The sequence below is a fragment of the Cyanistes caeruleus genome, chromosome 1 (assembly GCF_971803275.1).
Source record: "Cyanistes caeruleus chromosome 1, bCyaCae1.hap1.1, whole genome shotgun sequence".
NCBI classification, from domain to species: Eukaryota; Metazoa; Chordata; class Aves; order Passeriformes; family Paridae; genus Cyanistes; species Cyanistes caeruleus.
Window position 1 is genome coordinate 109,182,825 of NC_141701.1, and position 22,237 is coordinate 109,205,061.

The 22,237-nt window shown below is 39.0% G+C and overlaps 1 protein-coding gene across 2 annotated transcripts in view; it reads right to left on the bottom strand.

Annotated features, from left to right (window-relative positions):
* The window catches only part of TMEM108 (transmembrane protein 108), a 168,197-nt gene extending 161,318 nt beyond the window's left edge, over nt 1–6,879 (bottom strand). Inside the window, exon 1 of one of the 2 annotated variants that reach the window (XM_086849335.1) lies at nt 6,819–6,879. The gene's annotated coding sequence lies outside the window, so the exon portion shown is untranslated. Of the gene's footprint in view, nt 1–6,729 lie in introns of both variants that reach the window. The other variant, XM_023919340.2, reaches the window with a different exon arrangement.
* Between the last annotated feature and the right edge of the window lie 15,358 nt (nt 6,880–22,237).

A 22,237-nucleotide genomic window follows, 5' to 3' on the forward strand; every position in this document is an offset into this window, starting at 1 on the left:
TGAAAGCTATCAGGGAGTCACATATATGCTTGACTCCCCACTGCAGGTTGTTCAGCATATAGAGCATTACCTCTATAGCTGACACCCCACCCCAATATCTTGATCCCTATATGCAGGATCCACAAGCAGAACACATTCTCATGGTGGATTTTACAAAAACCATATTGCAGTTTTCATGAAAGTTCAATTAAACAACCGAGTGTAATTATCTGTTTACTGGCAGACAGGCAGCCCGTGTTAGTTCAAGAGCTGCTTTGCTGAGCTGTATTCAACTGCTCAAACAACTGTTTCATTATGAGATTTCACCAGACACTCCTGGCTCCAGCACCACAGCACAGAAAAGGGAATGCGTATTTGCTGCTTTCCATTTGGCTCCTGCTGCTTAAAAACTGTCTGTGATCTCCACAGAAATTGTTTATGAGTATTTCAAAGGTTAGTGTAGCTTTGTGTATATGTGGTTTGTAGCATACATATCCTCTGTAGCCTGCTCTCTCCCTCCCTTTTTAATTATGGAAAATTGAAAATTAACTCACTTCAGTCAGAATGCCCAAAAATCATAACTGGTGACACTTATGAACCACTTGTAGCCTTACATCCTGATGTAAATTCTCACCATGAAGGATGGCACACAAAGCTGCCCCATCCCTGCATGTCACACACTGATGGCACACATTACATCTGGTTTGATTGCTATTCAAACCTAAAATTCCTGATGGAGCCAGAAAAAACTGCGATCCTGAGACATGTTTTAAAGCATCTGTCTCTGCCTTGATGCAGACAGATCTCAGATCTGAAAGGTCCCACACAATTACCCTAGAATCCTTGATTTTGAATCTCCAAATAATAACATTACGCAGGCTCTCCTTTTACTGCCAACAAGTTTCAGGACTTGGTGTCTGTGAAGTAAAAGATTTGTCCTTCAGAAGTACTGGATAAAATGTCAGTCATGACCTAGCATGGGGAAAAAATACAACACACACTGTTGCAAATTAAGCACCACAATGCAAACTGCTAGGAAAAAATACCACACTGTGCAGGTTATCTGAACATTTGCAGGCTATATTTGTATTCAACCCATGGTTTTGGACCTCTCTACTTAGAAAAAAAAAAAAATCCACCTTCTTCATGACAGTGGAGCATGCAGAGACTGACATGGGGAAGCAGCTTGGATTGAAATTCCACTATATATTACAATTGCTGCACCATGCTAATGCTAGGATTTTGGCATAATACTGTGTGACTCTTTCAGAATACAAATCAAACATAATGTCAAATACCTTCAAATAAGTAAATCTGGTCAGAACACATGAAACCCTCCTGCCATCTCAGACCTGTTGGATGGACCAGGACCTGTAGGTCAGGAGAGGCGGCCAACAAGTCTTTTTGTGATCAGTTTCCCTTTAACACCAAGGAGCAAAAAACACCCTGCAAGAGCAGGGTTCAGACAGAAGTGAGCAGCTGCTGTTCTTTGAATGGTGGGCCAAAGAGAAGCCTCACTGAAACATGGACTGGGACCACTTGACTTGGCAGAAAGAGGCAGCAGGTTAAGAAAAGGGACATCTGGGACACAGGCCTTGGCATTTGCCTGGATGCAGGTAAAGAGAATTTTGATGGCATTGTTCTGACACCTTAGCATGGTTCACATGGATCATACCTCTGGTGACTTTGAAAAGGAAAACTGTATTTTATGTTTCTTGGGCAACTTTCAATTTTCTGGAAGAAAAAACGAAAGTACAAAGGTTGGACAGATTGACTCCATTGACTTTGAGTGACCTGTTCACAGTGAATGTGGAATAATAATAAGGAAAAGCTGCAACTACTTCTGAGCTAGGAAAGACTCCCAGTATGCCTGTGTGATTTCCAAACACCAAGGAATTCTATGTTCCAGTGTACATGTGTTATGAAACACCAGAATCAACCTTATTGCAGAACCTCCATTTTTACAACCACCATAAAGGACTCCTAAATGTAGTCCTGTATTATCTACTCTAGAGGACTACCACTGGATTAAAATAGGAATGCTAGTGATCCTATAAGTGACCACGGAAGGCTTCTCTCACCCATGTCATCCACAACTAACTTATCATACTAGTGGCTTGTCACAAAACTATTGTTGTTCCTTTAGGCATCATGATGTTTTACTGAAAGGCCATTTCTGGAAAAGTCTGCCTTAACAGACAGCTTACTAAGGCAGTGAGCTGCCCAGCCAAACCTCTTATTACATCACAGTTTATGGCATTGCAAAGACCACTGAAAATTCCTGGCTGCCCTGGAAGCCTGTGTACCAACCTCAGAGAAAAAAACTCACACATCCTTGTTGAGTCATACTAATGTCATTGTTTATAACAACAGGATGCATTAAATCCTGCTTAAATTACCAGGCATAAAAGCACTTGTGGATTGACATGTGGTCTTCCCTCAATAGCGCTATAATGGGGCTGAGGTAAACCAGCATAATGTCTCCAGATGCCTGCATTCCTCTGCACACTCCCACCCACCTCCCACCACATCTCCTACTCTTTTTCCTTTGTCATTTTCTCTTCTTCCCACCTTTCTGTTTAGCCCTCTCTCTCCTTGTGTGCCAGCAGAGGTTGGAGGGCAGCTGGCTAGCAAAATGGATTTGCAGAGCAGGACCTGGGACTCTCAGTGGACAAGCTGACCCGAGACAAGGAGCATGCCCATGTGACAAAGAAGGGACAGCAAAGAAGATGAAGCCAAGCTCTTCTCAGGGACTCACTGAAAGAACAGGATGAAACAGGCACAACCGAAAATGCGAGCAACCACATTTAAACAGAAGAAAACCCTTACTGTGAAGTCAGTCCAACACAGAAACAGGTGACACAGAGAGGCAGTGGAATCTCCAAACCCAGAGGCTGGAGACATTCAAAACTCAGCCTGCACACAGTCCTGTGCAACCTGCTCTAGATGCTTTGAGCAAAGGGTTGGCTACACAACCTCCAGAGTTCCCTGCAACCTCAGCAATTCTATGACCCTGTAAACAGAGCTCTGTTCCCAAATTTACTTAACTCTTTTTTAAAACAGGTTCACCATAGTATGCTACTGACCTGGCCAAATTAAGAAGTTGATCCTGAACGGTGGTACAGGAATTTCAGTTGAGGTCTCCACACTTCACAGGTGGAATGGACTGATGATGAAATTACTTTGAAAATGTACCAAGATATTAGAGATGCTTCTTAGTGTAAGAATCATGCAGCTCCTTTTATGCTTTTCTTAGGAGAAAAGCTCCAGTGGTCACTGCTGCCTGCAGCAAGATCTGTACTCCTACTTCCAGCATTTCATGCATTACCCACTTGTAAAATTACATTTATGTCTTGCTCTTTATATCATGCTCCCAAATGGTGACTGCCAAGGTAATTTTTAGCAAATCTATTCCTCAGCCTCCCAGCACACTGGATAAAACCTGTTTTTCTAATGCAGAAGAATTAAGAGAAAGCATAGACAATTCATTGCCATAATAAAGAACAAGTTGGACCCTTACCCGGCTCCAGAGAGCTTTTTAAAGGAAAACTGGCAAGCATGCCAACTCATACACTTCTTTCAGGGAATGATATCAGCAAACCAAAGGTCACAATGAGTGTTTTACCTATGGATTACATATATCATCATCAAGGCAAGGTTTACTCAGTACCAAGCAGAGATGTATCATGTTCTTGTCCAAAGAGGTAGCTAAGTGTTCTGCATAATTCATTTACTCCATCAGCCAGGAGCAAGACATAGCATTCTTTCCTACACACATCACTCCTTATGTCAACAGTTACCACACTCCTGTTACTAATCATCTATCGATAACACCTCTAACCTCACCATTCTGAGTCCTAGTATCTCAAACTCAAAGTCTGAAAAGATTTATTTATAACAGACTACAAAGCAGATCCAAAGTTGCAACATAGGCTAAGTCCTGTTTTTTTGAAGAATAACTCAGTCTTCAGTCAGACAAAAGAGTTAATTATGAAGCTTTCTCTTTGTGGATGTTAAGTTAAAAATTTAACAGAGATTTTCATTCTTCCTAGTTTGTATATTTACTGTGGTCAGCACATGTCTCCAGGTGAGTCACTCATAGTTACCCCACAGTAACAGTGTCTAGTGGTTTCTTTGAAATAATTCAGGGAAGAACAGTATTTTTGGTTCATTTTAATTACTACTGATTTTAAGCCTTAAATATATTCAGTATCATAGTCTCCCTATCACTCAAAGGAGATCTATTGTAGACACCATATTGTCTTTAGTTGTGTTCCACAACACAGCTGAGTTTTGGATGCAAAAATTTAGTATCTATTCATAAAAAATCATATGTTGCTTATTAATTTAGTTGTTTAGTAAGTACAGCCAGGCATACCAGTTCGTATTTTGCACAAGCAATGATGTAATGGAAAAAGTCTGGGAAAGTTTACCACTCAGATCCACTAACTCTGACAAGAATAAATTATTTGCAAACACATAGACTATAATTTATTACATTAGTTGCCTCTATTTACCTGGCAATTGATTAATCCAATTTACAGCATGGCCAAAACTTCTGGTCTGCCTATAATCCAATAGACTGGGGCAAGAGTTGGTTAGTTTCTGTTGATGCAACTGAGGTCTGTTGCATGGTCACTGAGAGATTTGGCTTAGCTGAGCTCTTGCTTTGGGGAGCTGCAGGCTGTGAAGAAATGCAATCTGTGCTGATTCAGCTTATCTGCTAAGGCAACACTCAGCCATGGCAAGACCTCCAGTGGAAGGCAGCACCAGAGCAGATGCTACGGCACAAGCACTTAGGAATATTGCCTCCTGTTGCCAGGAGAGGAAAGACTGCCCAGTGTTTTCAAACTTTTAAAGGCAGTGACAACACATAAAATATCTTTAATGTATGCACAATACTGCAGATATGTCAGCAGTATATTGACATATCCATTTTATTAGCAGAAATAAAAGATTTTGTCAATAATAACCTTGAGTTTAGTTTTATTCTGCATTAGGCTGTTACAACTGCAGATCCAGGGTGCAATCACATAATTGCATCTCTACCATTATAACACTTGTAATTGGCTTCCCTCTTTCTTTAATCTCCCCAGCGGAAAGACAAAAGTTCAAACTATTTCATACCTGGCATTAGTCTAAGGAACATCAGTTTGCAAGGATAGAACGAAGTCCATCAGTTCTAACAGGATTAAAGACGTTTCTGCAGTTTTCAATTCCTCAGAAGTAACATTCGTTTTTTTAAAGGAGTAACTGGTGTTCACACAGTTGATTAACATGGTCCACCACAATCAGAATAGCTGGTAAGAAATTTAGCATAATAATCTCACTGCATCTGCATGAAGTTATTACTTTATGATTATGACGTACAGTAAGTCTGACATAAACTAGAGGGGAGTAGGTCACTCTGGGACAACAGCATAGTCAGCAATGGCCAGCTGCTTGCATGTGTACTTCTAGGTCTAGTTAAGTTTTTAAATCTCTAGAATATCTTCAGATACAGATAGTGTCACTGCTACTATACTGTTATCTATTCCTACAAATTACCTGGTTAAAATCACTCTGCAAACATCAGAGTCAGAACTTAACACAGATTTGAACAGTTACATCTGCCTTCCAGAGGTAGTGCTGCAAAGCAGCAGAAAATGATTGCTTTATTTTTTTTTTCTTTTGAATTGCATTCCTTAATCTACTGATTTGCACACTTTCCCCTCTCTCCACACACCCCCCCCCAATAATAAAGGCCAAGTATAAAATGACACCCTCATTCATCAAAAGCACATTCTCACTGCTGATTTACCTTCTCAGGCAGTCAAAGGGTCATTTTTAAACATTAAATTGTCAATAGGATAAAGAGGAACTGATCCTACTTGCTATAATTAGTGGCTTTTTCCACAGCAGCCTCTTCATATAAAGGACTTTCTCCATAGACCTTGAGTGCCTCACTGCTTTCTGCAGTTGAGAGAGGTGAATTTTCTCTGATACAGTATATATTTTGTAGTTCTGTTGCACAAGCATGGCCATTGAGTCATTGCAGAGTTCAATTTTCTTCCCAATTTTTCCTGTATAAGTCTGTTCAATCCTTAATTACTTACCCATAGTTTTTTTTAAATCTCTGTTACAACCATTTGTGCAATCTATGCTTTAAAATATTTTGCTGAACCAGTCAGCTGGCCCCTCCTACTATATGAGAGAAATATATGACGGCTGTCTCTAGTAAACTGCCTATCACTACTACAACAGGCTTTTTCTGTGGTTACACTTCAAGACATCTTTAAAAAAGGATGCCGTCTTTCATGCACTGTTCTACTTTAAATACAACACACAAGCCACAGGCTCCCAGTTCATTATGATATGGAGCAGTGTCGTGCCTTTAGCTGTGTATCACCAATACGCATCTCTGCAAACTGGTCATGACAAGCACCTGATAGTTCCTGCTTGAAAAACAAACAAACAAAAAAAAAATAAATAAAATCCTGCCTTCTACACGAGATGCGATGCTTTTCATGCAACGGTAGCTACTAATGTCACCTTCCCTCGCAGCTCCCACCCATTCGAAAAGAGTGGGTATAAACCACACGCTATTTTCACTACGTGCCCACCCTGAAACTGCTTATTCACATGTAACCGAGCTCACTACGCTGCAGAAGCACAGTTACAACGCACTGCTCTTTAAACTACGGGCGCAAGAACCATCAGGCTGCTGACACTTCACATCATCTCTCACGAAACAAGAACAAGAAAACAAACCGAGATGCGAACGCGTCTCACACCCCGTCCCTCTGGCACCCTCGCCCCGGAGCTGGTGCCGCCGAACCGAACGGCGGAGCCCCGCTCACCTCCCCTGCGCTGCGGAGCTGGAGCTGCTGCTGCCGCTGCTGCTGGCCCGGCGGCGGGCGGGGCTCGGCCGGCCCGGCCTCCCCGGGCAGGGTCCCTGGCTGCGGCAGGGCGGGGGAGGCGGCGGCCCCGCCGCGGGGGCGCGGAGCGGCGGCGGCGGGCGAGGCGCGGGCGGCGAATGTAAATGGGGAGCGGCGGCTGCGGCAGCGGCTGGCACAGGGATGAGGGGCAGGGTCTTTCCGGGGCTGGGAGGAGGGGGGGGTTAGCCGTGATTGCGCCGAGGGGGGAAGCCCGGGGTTTGGCGGGGCCGGGCTAGAGAGGTTAAATGAGCGGCAGAAGCTGTTGGCAGGAGTACGGCGTTACGGTGAAATTACAGGTGGCTGCCACAGAGGTTCGCTCCTTACAGCCCCTTCCGCTGCCAGCAGTGGGTTGTTTGACATTCTGGCAGTGTTTTAGAGCTCATTTACACCGGGGCTCGTGTGCCGCCAGGGCAACTCTTACAGGTTTGAGCCTGGCTGGAAGAGACCTCCAGAGGAAATTTGCTGCTGATGAGTTAGGATTTATCCCGCAGGCAAGGGAACGTTTGTAGAGAATCGGTGTGGCAGCTCCAAGAGAAACTGAGCCTCGGAAGTGCAGATCTAAATTCCAGTTCAATGCCTTACCCAAAGCACTACTGCTTCCTAAAAATTTTAAGCCTTCCTTCCTCTCCCCTCATTAGCCACAATCATTATTGGTTGGTATTTTTCTGTGTGACCCAATAGACGGGAAAACCCTACCTTTTTCGGTTTCCTCATTTCCCCTTAGGTTTGCTATTGCTATGTAATTATCGTCATCCAATACAAACCTGCTACATCTGTCTTCTGACAGTGTAGGCTATCTTACTTTTTCTTTCTTATTACTTCAGTGGAAATGTTGAGTGTGTCAGGAATTTAGGACTTAAGAGTGCAAAGTACAGTGCATCAGTACACAGAGCTTCTGATGTATAGAACAATCACAGAATGGTTCGGGTTGGAAAGGACCTTTAAAAGTCGTTTAGTCCAACTCCCCTGCAACGAGCAGGGACAACTCCAAATAGATCAGGTTGTTGTTCCAAGCTCTATCCAGCCTGTCCTTGAATGTTACCAGGAATGGGGTGTCCAGTATGTCTCTGGGGAACCTGTGCCAGTGTTTTACCACCCTCTGAACCCACCTCTTTTAGATGAAAACCACTACCCCTTGTCCTATCACAACTGGCCCGATTAAAAACTTTGTTCTTATCTTTTATATAAGTCCCTTTTCAACACTGAAAGGCCAAAACAAGATCTCCCCATCAGCACTTCATTCAACAGGCTTTACAATCTTTGCAGACTTCCTTCCAATTAAAGAAAGCATTGCTGCTGGTGAAATATCACCAACATTGAAACGATGGATTCAGTAAGATTTTACTTTCTTAATGCAAAACCAACCACTGTTGTGTTTTTATGGCTTTCCCTTCCTGTTTCTTCTTTTGCCCAATATTTCCTTCAAGTTGCTGCATGAATGGCTGAATCCATGTCATACACCAACAAATAACATCTGCAGTTATGTTTTCAATCACAGTACAAATATTAAATAATTAGGTTAAATATGGTAATGAAGCTGTAATAACAGAGTAACCTATTACTGACTAGGAAGTGTAAGATTTTCACCTTCCTGTATGATGAGCAAATAGATATGAGGAGAGTTTCCCAGGCTGGCAGCCTTGATTGTGTCTGCCAGTCTGTCACTCTAGGTCATAGTCAAAGAGAGAAGTAGTGTCCCTCTGCCTAATCTCCCTGCTGCGTTATACAGAATAAAGTAACAGCCTGAAGTTAAATAGACACCTTTGCTCCACACAGGGGGCTTGTTTGGCAGAATGTCCATCAATTCTGCTAAACTTTAAAAATAATTTTTCTTCTGTAAAAGCTTTTTCTTCCATAGTTGCTTAATACGGTTCCAGAGGAAATTTCAGCTGCTAAGAAAACATTATCCCAGGGTTCACACAAACCACATATGGAAACCATGTTTCAGGAAAATCACTTGTCTGCTTATGTTTTACATAACGAGGCTAACCATTTTAAGGCAGTTTGTTTAACTATCCAGCAATAGATATTTACAGGTTAAAAGATATTTCCTGAAGAAGACTAAAGTTCAGTCACTTCAGAGATCTACACTTTGAAGAGAAATTATGACTTGTTTCTGGTCAAAAGCCAGCAAGCTTGGCTCCTTTGAGGCACTGTAATTCATAAGTAATTATAAAGGACAAATGAAAAAAATTGGAGTTTCTTTCTCATTGGAACAAAATTATTTTTGATGTTATAACTCTAGTTATAAGAAATTTTTAAAATCCTCATGGGACTTGTAAAAACACATGACACTATTCATCTTATACCTAATGAAATTATTTTAAAAAGGAGTGTCAAACAAAAACAAATGAGAATTTTTAGTGCATAGAGAATCCAAATTGAACTGGTTTAGACATAAAGTGAAATTTATCTTTGCAAAAGGAATGGAAGCTGTAAAATGGGATGATCAAGGGTATATACATACAAGAATTCTTTGTCCTTGAGGGATTCCTTAGCACTCAAGGGAACTGAAGCCTGATAGATCCCCATCAGCTTCAAAGGATCAGGATGAGGTGCACAAGGAACACTGAGCTGTCAACTGTCAGAGCTACGGCCCTGAGGAACCTCAGATGAGTCCTCTGACTGTATCCATTTCTTCTCTGTAGGCCAGTCACTTGGTAGCTAACCAATACCCAGCAGGAGCTGAGAGATTTGCAGTTCCTAAAACTGAATCAGTCTGTGACTGAAAGGAAAAACTGTACACAACTTATTACACAGTATTTTTCCACCCCCTTCTTATTCTAGGACTATAATTATTCCCTGTTGCAGAAGCTGTATAGTAGTAATCCCTCTCCTCCTACATGCTTCATTTACAACTTGAGAGCTAACAGCATATTAAATTTTTAATAAATTATACTAAAATATTGTGGCACTGCTCTAAAAATAAAACCTGGAGATGAGTTGTTAAGAAAATGTTCCTTAGATGCATAAAACTATCCCTGAAATATGCAGGATTTTTTACAAAAATGTCTTGGCTTATAAACATCTGTGATCATAAATACTTCTCATAAAAGCACTGGCAGTGAATCTCTAGTATTTGAGTCACTTTTGTAAAGGAGAAAGCTTTTTCCTTTTCACTATTAATCTCTTTTTCTTTCATCTCAAATTTAATTCATCTCTAGGTCTTTACAAAGTCACGAAATTATGCATGTGCTAAGAATGATGAGTTAGAATGAAAGAAGGACCTCACAAAGATTTGATAAAAGTAATAATAAAAATACTGGAAAGAATAAGGAAAATATTTGAGTTTCATTCATTCAGGACCACAACATTGGTCTGAGCCATTTCAGCAAGCTTTAAAAATAATTTTTCTAATTTTTTTTTTAGTTTTGATTTTGAATTCAGATAACAGCAGGTAGTGGGATGTTCTTTTACTACTGTAGTTTTGTATTTATGCTTACCCTTAACATTGGGTCCCTGAATCCATGATAAAATATTTAGTTAAATAGTCTGATTTTCAGGAATCCTAAGTGTTTTCCTGCATATAGAAGCTATAAATACCTAGCAGCTCTAGAAGTGAGCACTGTTTAATTAAATGTTTATACGTGGTCCTGGAAATCCAACGTTAAGCCTACAGACTTAAAAAACCTTATATTTCATAAGCTTTTCTATGCTCTTTTGTTTCTCAGAAGCATCTCATAGCTCCCCAGAATTTGTAAAGAGAAAGAGGACTGAAGGAGGAAAAGATGATCAGCTATGAATGCCAAAGTCATTTACACGTAAGACTTGCTCATATATGGAATAGTTTTAGGAAGGTGCTCTAAGATTTCGTTTTGATGCATATTGATTGAGATGGGTTCTCAAAAAGGCAGCTGTTTATAGGGAAAAGTTATTCTTGTGCTGGTTGCATGAACATAGCAGAAGTCTCCAAGCAGTTAATTAAGCAAGATGGAAGCAATGTATTAAAAATACAAAATCTTAAACAAAACAAAAAAACCTACTAATGCTTTAAAAGTTCTGATAGAGGGAAGGAAAAACCTCAGGGTTTATAGGAGAATTCAAAACACTTTGAGAGTAGTTTTCACTAGGTAAGACTGTAGCTGTTACGGGATTTTGCAGAAGAGCATGGAGTATACCACTGAAAAGAGTAAACTAAAATATAACATTTCCAAAGCTTGCCACTATTATTTTAAATCTGTATCTAAATATTACATATCAGGCTTTGGAATGGGGATGCTTCTCTTGGAAGTGTGCTGAATAGACTATTCAAAACCAGACCTGTTGAGGATGTGTGTATACCCCACCCATACCTTAATGAAACATTTTTGAGGAAGATCACTTGTAGCTGAAAGTAAACTTAGGGTTATTTGTTATTTTGGTTCAGCACAAAGAGAATAATTCACACAGAGAAAAACACTTTTAGAAACATGTCAACAAAGAAAACTAGTTTGAAGTAGCCCTCCCCCATAAGGAATTCCTGGTCCTGCTTGAGCAATCTCTGCTGGTGGGAGCTGTGTCCCTGTAAGGTCACCACATCACACCAGAACAGTGGAGGCTTAACTTCCATTTTACCCCGTGTCTATCAGAGTTAGTGCCACAGCAGGGAAGAAGCTGAGGCAATCTGGACACCAAGTGACCGATAAGACCTTCCCCCACAACACACTTTAGTCTCTTCAAAAAGACATATATCTTCACATGTCCCATAAGCTCCAGGGATTTGTTGTTCCTGACTTTCCCTTCATTTTAGGTGTTTCCCTAGTTTGTGTCTGTATGGTCGACAGAAACGTTCCACCACCAGCTTTAGGCTGGGTTTTAATATGTGCTTTCCAGCAAAGACCTCAGGTGATGTATATCACATGGAAACTTAGTGTGGAAATTAAATTATTCTCCTTATGCCCAGCTCTTAGAAAAAGAAAAAAATATTATTTTAATGGTGCAAGTTAAAAACTAAATAAAACTAAAAGCAACTGCAGGAAAAGCTGTAAGAATATTATTTTTTTAAAAAAAATAAAATATTACTTTCCTATCTGTTGTGAAATGATCTTAACTAAATACTTAATCCTGCAGTTGGGTTTTAATAAACTGGTGTTAGGGATGTTGTTATTGTGTCAGCATTGTGATAAAAAAAATTCAAGTGGCCTTTCCAGACATCATCACCAAAACACTAAAAAGATAGGGCTTGCTATTTTCTTAATAAACAACAGATAAGATACAAACTTCTTGTGTACTTAGAATCTCCCTCCTATTCAGAAACTAAATTCATTGCTTCAATATAATTAGGACTTTTACAGATTTCTTTATAATTGCTATAATTACTTTTTAATCTCCCTGGCAATAAATAGATTTTCTAAACTTAATTGATTTCACTCACAAGGACTAACAGATTACCCAAGATTGTGCTCACCATCTGTCATGTAAACACAGGTAAAGTAAAATTTTCCTTGCTTTTTCTTCCTAAATTGCATCTATTTTCCTTTGGAGTTGTTGTGTCCAGATTTACAGTATCACCAGCAGGTTTTGGATGGACGCATTTATTTGTAAAATAACTTTTGAGAAGCAGAAATTATATATACAGTGAGGACTTTCAGTATATATATATATATATATATATTAAAGTTCCCCTGAAAAGATAGTGCAGTTCTTATTCCTAAATGTAAAAATATCTAAAACTACAATCACGTTCCAATTAGCGAGTGCTGGATTAATTCATTATTATAGCTCTCCAAATTAAGACTAAAATAAGATGAGCTATTTGTCTTCTTCTCACATTCTTCTGTGCATTTCAGGGAGAAAAGGAATAGGTAAGGAATAGAAAATTCATGTTTCCAACCTCAAAGGTTGGGACACTTTGTACTGAAAATTAATTGTCATATAACTTGCAAGTCTAGGAAGTGAGACTTCAGAAACAGATGTCTGATTAAAATTGTTTGCTCTGTCCCTGATCCAATTAGAAAACTATCCCTCTACCATCATGGCACTGTTATTTCTGGGTTTTATGAAAATATAACCATTTAGAACCTACTGGATCTCTTCTTTACAGCTGGATGAAAGTATTTGAACAACTGCATTACCAGAACAGTTTTCTAAGTCTTTTTCAGGGGCTATTAGTTCAGCCATGTAAACAGTAGCATTTTGTAGAGATTTTTAAGTGTATTTGGTCACAAAACATACTGCTGTATTTTGATTCAGTAATACATTATTTGTCTGATGGTGTGACTCCTGGAAATGCCCCAGTCAGTGCAGTTTTTCAGAATGTTTCCACAATGGCTTCCATGTTCTGACAACAGTATTTTTTTTTCTCTTTTTCAAGAAAAAGAAGAAGGTATTTTGTCAAAATATGACTTCCAATTAAAGTGTGAAAGTATTTCAGTCAAATAGAAGATATGGTCAATGTACCTGCCTTTTGTTTATTATTAAAGTAAAAGTGGAGCATTGACAAAACAAATAAAATATGTCTGTTTTCTGTGAAAAAAAAAAAGAAGAGTAAAAGTATGTATTACATGGAAACCTTGAAGGTGAATTCTGTTCTAGTATATTGATTTCTTTTGATTGTTTTTATTGTGTGATATTTTTGTTTACTCCACAGACAGGAAAAATAAAATAATTTTCAGCGAGTGGTCTCCTTTCTTTTAGTATATTCCAAGACAAAAAAACCTCTTTGTTTTCTACTCACCTTGCCATCTCCCTTTTGCCTACCATTTGTATCATTTGTTGCTTTCATCCCTGCTTGCAAAAGGTTCTCAGCCATTTTCATAGGGCCAACCTTCTAAACTGCCCATCAGTTTCCTGTGGGTTCAGGTGTTTGACTCTTCTAAAATTCTGGAAAGACCAGTCTGTGGCTTTGCAATACAAATCTACAAATTCTACATTTGTCACATCCGTTCTGATGATATTCTTTGGATATTTATCTCGTAATATGTATGAATTAGCTATGTTAATCAACTTTGACATTAATTATCAGACATGATCAGAGAGAGGAGTCTTAAAGAGTGCCATTCCCTGGTTTCCCGTTGGGGAGAGTGCTGGGCTCAGGTGATGCACTATCAGGTCATTCCTCAGGGACTCATAATAACTTTCCCACTGTCAACCAGGTGCAGCTACAGACTGACAGATCTGCAGATGTCTGTCTGGAAGCAGATCTTTAGTCTACTGGCAAGCTCAATCACCTCTGAACATCCAATAAGGCAAGCACACCATCCACTTTGTCTAGATTTTAAAGCAATTACAAGTTACTCAGTGCAGATAGCACAATTGCTGATATTTGCATGAATCACATAAGGATTTTCCTGGAAAGGATGGGTCAGCAAATGTTCTTTGAATGAAGAAGAAATGCATCTTACTTATGCTCAGTAAAAATGAGGGTCCCAAATGTGAGTGAATTTGTTCATAATGTGTCATACTTTAAGGTGTTTGGCTGAACATTGGTCACACTCTGAAATTAACAGTATCCAAAGCATTGGTATGCCAACAGGCCAATCCTTGGAAAGAAAATAGGTATATTCAGGCTGTGAAATTTGAATTCACCTGGCCCTGTTGTAGCAGTGTAAGGAATCAGGCTGGTAGCTGCTGAGCTTGGACTGATAGCAGCAGGGCTTCTCTCACCTGAAACAACCAACCCAAGGGGACTGGAAAATCCCTCACTAGGGGTGTCATGCTATGCCTGGAATTCACAAATTAGACAGCAAACTGTGTCTGAGTGTGAATGTGTATATATGTGCAATAGTAAATAAATGTGATTTGCAGCTCAAACAGCATCCATGTCCTCTTTCATCAGTGCTCTCAGATAAAATATTTTATCAGCATTAGCATCAAGCTTTTCAGCTCAAAAGCAAAGGAGTTTTCTTAAGCCATTGAAGAGTTTACATTTCTCCCATCTGTCCTGTAACTTCCTCACTGTACATGGAAAATGAAGGTTTCCAATCTCTGTGCCTGGTTCTGTTTGCTTAATTCAACCTTGTTATTAACCCTCTAGCAACTCACAGTCCAGCACACATCAATCAAGGTGATCCTAATGGTTTTACAGGCCCATGGCCATATTCTGAGACTTTGAAGTTAATAATTTTGCTTGAATAAGGAGTTCAGAAATGTTAAAGCTTTTGGTTAAGAACTGCAGACACAGGAACAAGAAATACAGTGTTCCCTGCATACCCCTTTTTCTCTTGAAGACCAAGAGGAAATATTTGCCTCATTCTTTTCTCTTCGTATGCAAGTATCTGCAGTTTCACAAGGTTTACATCATTAAAAATTCTCCTCTAAGGCAAAAGTTGTAGAGCCAACTGAACAGGGCTCATTTTCAAGTCAATGAGTTTCTATTTGAACAGTCAAGTCATACAAGTTAAGATAGTGGAATAAGAAAGCAATAATCTAGTAATAATGAAGTGGGAAGAAGTGTATTAAGCCTTGCTCCCTCAGGACTCAAAATTATGTCCGAAATGTGCTGAGCTTCAACTTTAGTCATGTGCACATAATGGAGCAGAGAAAATTGTAACAAATTTACAATATTAACAGTTTACTGAATTTTGCACTTGTGTAAGTAGTACCTCAGTGTGTAATTTATTTTTCTTAAGCTGCCATTCAAAAATAAAATTAATTAGAGAGAAATGGAAAGGCAACACTCTATTCAGTCAAAAAGAGTGAGTATGTTTTAATGCTGTTCTTTTTTCAATTTGTTTTGTCTTAGAGGAGGACCATGAGTAGTTTTTTCCCATTACAATTATTTTTGGAATGCTGAGAGGAAAGAATGAAGAAATAAACAGAAAACAAAGGGCATTTTTTAAACTAATATAATTTGTCTGTGGAGTTTTAGCACTCATGAAACATATGTTTGAATTCAAACATACATTCAAATTTCTCTTTGTCTGAGTTGGGGTTTTTTTGGGAGACACTGACCACATTTCAGCTTTGATATAACCATTTTTATCCTAGACAACTTACAGCTTTAATTATTTAGTACCTGTGTCAGGCAGCTAAATCTTCAGAGTTGGCCTCCTTCAATAAGAAATCCCTAAACTCATTCTTCCTCTACCCCTCCAGCCTCATCATAGACTCAAACTTTAGTCAATCCATAATCAACTTCTTCCAACCAGTGTATTTATTTATTTGGTGCCTTTTGATTTATAATGCCCTTCAGTGTGGCATCTACCTCATCTCAGCCCTGTTCAACCTTCACCAATGTCTTGCTAGGCACTTCCTTATTTATGTCCTCCAAGAAATGCTTTACCTAATGGAGAGTTGTAGTTCTCCATTTCTCAAAGTAAGCAGTGAAGGAACCTTTGTCAGCTGCATGCACATAGTTATATGCACATATATATATATATATATATATATATATTTTTCATTGCTCACTACCAGTTTTTCCAATCACAAAAAGTTTCTCTGTCAGGAAAACTTTGTGTTCTTACATTATCTAGAATACTATCAGCTTTGACTCCATCACTATTAAAGCAAACTAGAACTTATTCTTCTCTTTTCCTCTTGACTTTTATTTCCTTCCTGTCCTAGACATGGCAAGAAAGATCATATGGGGAACGCAATACACCCAGGCAAAAGAAAATATAGTCTAAACAGACAAACTTGATTAAAAATCTGCCTGAACAACACTAGAAATTATAAAAAAAAATTGAAAAATTAAATACACAGTCATGGTTTACATAATGCTGACCTACCAGTATTTTTGTACTTCAGCTGCTGCTACTGGCTCTCTCATCCCTTTGCACATTTGCAGTGGCATCACAAGACCGCTGGCAGTGCTACTGTCCAGCTGACGTCAATATAAGCCCTGCTGTTGACTCCAAGGATCAAGAACTTTATTTTAGATGTAAGTCAGGATTTTGTTTTTGAAACAATGTAAATTTTGGTAGCTTCAAAAGTGGTTTTACCTTCTCTTTACCTGCTGCTTTCTCCCTGTCTTGTTCATTTGACTGGCTAAAAATAATTACCATGTTATAAATAACTAATATCCTGAATACAAGGGGAAATGAAAAGAAAATGGAGACATCTTTTGCATTAGTTTAAAACCTTTTGAGGGTAATCTCCTCTGGAGTGTGATTGTAATTGGTCAACTGTGACTGAATGTTAGGAAAGACATAAGAATTAAAAGGAAGGGAAATAACCTACATCTCACTTTGAAATGAAATCTGTTTGCCTGACACAAAGAGTCTTGCTTAATAACTTCATAGGAGAAATACAAATAGTCAGGGGATAATTTTGTCCATAATGCAAAAAAATTACAGAGAACTGAGCAATGAAGGTCTAAGGAAATACTAAAAATAGCAGGAAACTGCGCCAGTCAGTCATGGGACCAACAACACTGCGAAATGTTGTACAGAAAGAGTAAGAAATAATTCCTTTAGAAGATTCAAATTCCCATATGTTTTGTAAGGTATCAGACGTTTTATTTGTCTGGAAGGACATTACACCCTTGCAAAAAACCCCAGTGTGTTTGTTACTGACTTTGAAGCAGACTGTTTCCTCTTGCAGAATTAATTTTCCTTGCATTTTGCTTAAAACGAAATTTTACTTTCAAGAATGTTTTCTAAAGCAGCAAATGATTGTGAAATATTAAAGACTTTTTTATAGGTAATTTTAATGAAAAAGAAGTTGCTTAAGAAAACATACCTAGAGTATGGTCTAGCAGTGCTTATTCATTTTCACCAGACACCCTTGATTACAAAAGAAGATAGATAAGGCACAAGTCATAATAAGTTTCCTGGTCTTATCACCACTACAGTGGTATTACTGCTACAGTTGCTGCTAGAAGGAGGATTCTGCTTCTTCATACTGGAAGTGCTGTCCAAGTTCACTAAAATATAAGACTACACTTGTAATTTTTTTCACACTACTCTTGTTTGAATGGAAAATGTGAAGGAAGACACAACTGAAAAACAGACCTAAGTTTTATCAAAATGTGGAGATAAATTTATAAATTTCATATGAATGAAGGTAAATTTTGTAGGATGTGTGTGGTACAGTAAGACAACACAGGGGAGTCTAGAAGCTCAGAGTTTCTTTGTGAGGTTCTGCCTAACTGAATGTATAGTAAATGCCACTGGAAATAGCAGCAACATGCTGATAAGTTGAGGCATTCTTCATGCATTTCTTTAACAGAAAAGTACAGGTAAGTTACCATTCACTTCACTAGCCAGAAGCAGTTCAGTTCCATCTTTCTCATTTTAACTTTGTCACCCTCTGTATCCTGGTTGCTAAAACACAATTCTGCCCCTCCATTCTGCAATGTTTACATTGTTTTAAAAACTGTTCCTGAGAAATCATTTGCCATAATTAAAATGTTTCTTTTATTTGCTTCTGAGAATGCTGCCTATTTGTCATATCTTCAAAGGGTCTGGAGGAAAGTATTAGTAATAATACAGAAAAATGGGAATGAGTTATTATAAGAAAATAATGGATTTTTTTTTTTTTTAGGGAAATAATTTTTAAGAATTTGTGTTAAGAAGATAGTTATATCAGTCATTGCTTGTGATAGTAATTCTGAATTAATTACTGCATACACAGTGCTATCATCAATTTGCTACCTAACCAGCATGAAAACAATAGTAGTGGATTTCAATGCATAGACTTATGTGATCCTAATTTTGATTTACATAAACCATTATAAAATTTGAGATCAACTATAATGACCTCCAGCTGCACAAAATATTTCAGAGAGAAAGAGGTTGCTCTAGCTCAATTCCTATTTTTTAATCCACTTTGCTAAAAATAAAAGATGAAAATTCTGACACATTTATTCACATTGCAAGTACCCATCTGCAGGTGCTGCTCTATAGAAGAATAGAAAGGCATGGTCTGACTGAAGGTTCATTGATGCTGCAATGAACATCTGATTACAGGAAAAATTCCACTAAGTCTGCAGGAGCATGGTTATAAATAGGTTGTGCTCAGCAAAAGTCAAGCATGCAGATTTTACCTCATCAGGCATAAAAAGAAGTATCGGTTCACTTTATGTTCTCCATCTTTGTTTGGATAACTCACTTCTTAATCCAATACAGGCAGCAAGCAATTAATTTTTTTTCCCATGCTCTGACTCCTGTCAGTCCCAGTAATAGAGGGCTATGCCTTGTTGTTTCTTTGGATCATTACTGAAACACATTTATTCACTGCTGTCTCAGTGTTGATGAACAGGTGTATTCTTAAATCTTCATTTAGTTTTCAGTGAACCCTTTGGATGTCTCAGTGTTTGATCCCTCACATCCATTCCTCCATGTCACTCAAATTTACCTTGTGCTGACAGGATTGCAGTGCCAGATTAATTACTGTATATGACTTTGCTTTGCTAGCAAGTCATGACTTGAGGAAACTACAGTGCATAAAAAACTATTGTTGTAGTTCTGATAAAGCAAGGTCTGTAGAATGGGCACATCCTCTTACTAATTCAAATGATTCAGTCAGGAAAAACAGACATGCTTCCAGGCACAAGCATCTGGAGCCTAATTGTGTGTCCCAACTGTATCAGCTGGTTTAATGCCATTCTTTGTCTCTCTGTCATGCACACATACACAAACATCACACACACAGGCTACTTATTTGTGCCTTGCACATTAATTTCAAAGGAAGGTCTGATTTCCAGGATTTTTCAAGGAAAAGGAGGGGAGGAAAATAGGTAAGAGAAACAGTTGAGAGAGAATTCTGAACTTCCCTGAGACTGAACAGTAAATTTTGTTGCTTATGAAGATTATTATAGAGTAGATATTGGTGCACACAACTGACTGCAAATTTCTTTGTGAGATGACTGTGATTGAGGTTCAAATCTATAGACCTCTGGGCTTCATAAATTTGTATCATGACAGATTTTGAGCTGCTCTGTGCTGATTTGCATTCTCTTGGGTTATTCTGTTGTTGAGATGTTTACTGCATGAATTTATTGGTATGGCATGACAGCTGGGGAGAAATAAATGGGGAATGTTGGAAATGTTAAGAAACAAGTCTGGGAAAAGGAAACACCTGTGAGAAAAGGACAAAAGCCAAGGTTCTTTCTGACAAAGAAAAGTGTTACGCTGGAGAAACTAGCCAAGAAACAATATACAACTATGCAAAGGCAAAATTCAGTGAAGCGTACGAAATCTGAGTGAAATCACACAAGTATTTAGGAACATAGAATAAAAATAAGTGCTACAGATGCCCTCTGCAGACATTTCTCCACAGTTTTTTGCCTCTGAATAGGATCTCAATCCCCATGCATACCAATGTCCCTAGGCTGTCATTCATCTGCCATTTTATCATCAATGGGTAAGATTTAAAACATTTTTTTACTAACTCTTAATTAAAAATACACCCTAATTCTGAAGCTGATTAGAAAAAAAAGTCAAGTAATTTTTCTATTATGTCCTTACCCTGACAGTAATCACTGAAGTTGTCACCACTAAAGGCTTATTGCTTTTGATAATGATTTTTCTTGGTGAAATCAACAAATTCTTGTCCAGGTAAGAGTGAAGACAGTGAAGTAGGGTTTTTTATGTGTCAGTCTGAGGCAGAGTGTGTGCTATATCAGTATTATGTCTACCATGCAGATTAAAGGGGAGGTTCTACCAAAAGAAAAAGCAAATACTTGGTATACAACAGATATGGTTGTCCATTATGTTGCTGGGCCACTTAACTGGTGATTCCAAAGCAGTTCTCAGGCTGATGGTATTATAGAACAGAGGGAGATACTCATGCTGCTAATGGTAAAAAAAAAAACAAAACAAAACAACAATGAAAAGCCACCAAACAACTTGCCTATTATGATCATAGGATCAGGCCAAATTATCGACTGGAAAAAGTACTTCCAAGAAAACAGTTACTCTGGGCCCTGGGGAAACCAGTCTGTCTCAACTGCTGCTGTTCCAAAAGGACATAGCACATCTGACAAACTGAATGCTTTTTGTAACCAAGGCTAACATTAGTATGACCTATACCATACCACAATAATGCAGTGGACAGAGCCAAGATTAAAAGGATAGGTAAAGCTTAATTTACTCAATGGGACAATAGAAGATACTGCTCAGGTTTCTGGCCCCATTTTTCATCAAAATAACACATGGTGGTTTGTTTAATGTACTGAGGGGGAAGAAAGGCTTGGACAGATTTAATCAAAATGTAAACTTCCTGCATATTTCCATACATGACATTGTTTCTTTCAGATCACTCCTGCAAGGCTCAGAGCACAGTCTGAAAGGTGTTTCTTCCATTGTTTCCAAAGCACACTCAGACTCTGCCTTCCTCCTTTTGCGTAAGATTCTGCCAGAACATTAGTGTCCTATGAGGAAGGGATAAGAAAGTTGGGGGTTGGGTTTGGCCAGCCTGGAAAAGAGAAGGCTCCAGGGTGACCTTATTGCATCATTTGGTACCTGAAGGAGCTTACAGGAGAGCTGGAAAGAGACTTTTTACACAGTCATGTAGTGATAGGACAAAGGGTGACAGTTTTAAACTGAAAGAAGGCAGGTTTAGATTAGATATTAAGAAGAAAATCTTTGTTGTCACGGTGGTAAGACACTGGCACAGGTTGCCCACAGAAGATGTGAATGTTCTGGAAGTGTTCAATGCCAGGCTGAATGGGGCACTAAGCAACCTGGTCTAGTGAAAGTCCCTCAGCCCATGGTGGGGAGAGTTGGAACTAGATGGTCTTTAAGGTCCCTCACCAGCCCAACCTGCATCACAACCCAATTTATGATTCCATGATTTTCCATTACTAAATTTATTTGCTAACTCTATGCATTGGCAACATTTGCAAAGCTCTCCCATATATCATTCCCACACAGCTGCCTCCTTTCCATGTGTTTCTAATACACAAAGAAAATGAAGAATAAAACCTAATATATATATCACATAAAGTATTCTGATGTGTTTATTAGAGTGTTCATACACTGTTGCTTCTATTCGGACCATGAGGAACACAACTGTTGTTTTTTTCTGTCCATTAGCCTGTGCTTCTCAGAGCATTCACTCTGAGCTGTCTAATCCTCCTCTACTTTGGTCGGCCCATGTAGTGCTTATTGCAGATCAGGAATGACAATATTGTTCCTTAATTCTATGTCCTCTGCCACACAGCAACCAGCTCTAGGGAGGGACTACTGCTCCTTCATCCTCTAGCTCACTCTCCTTTGGAAAACCTGAGGCTATGACTTTGGTTTCCATGAGTTCAGGAGGATCAGGCCAGCACCATGCTCCACAGTAGAAGCACCAGCCCGAAGCCACAGGACCATCACAGTTGCTGCACCAAAGCAGCACCTACACAGTTCCTCGTCACCATGGCAACGGGCATGATTGCCATCCAGATGATGAAACAAAACTAATCCTTTTGGCCTTTGCAAATCACTGAAATTCTCCATTGCTTTGATGAAATTGCTTTCCTTTGGGTGAGGGTC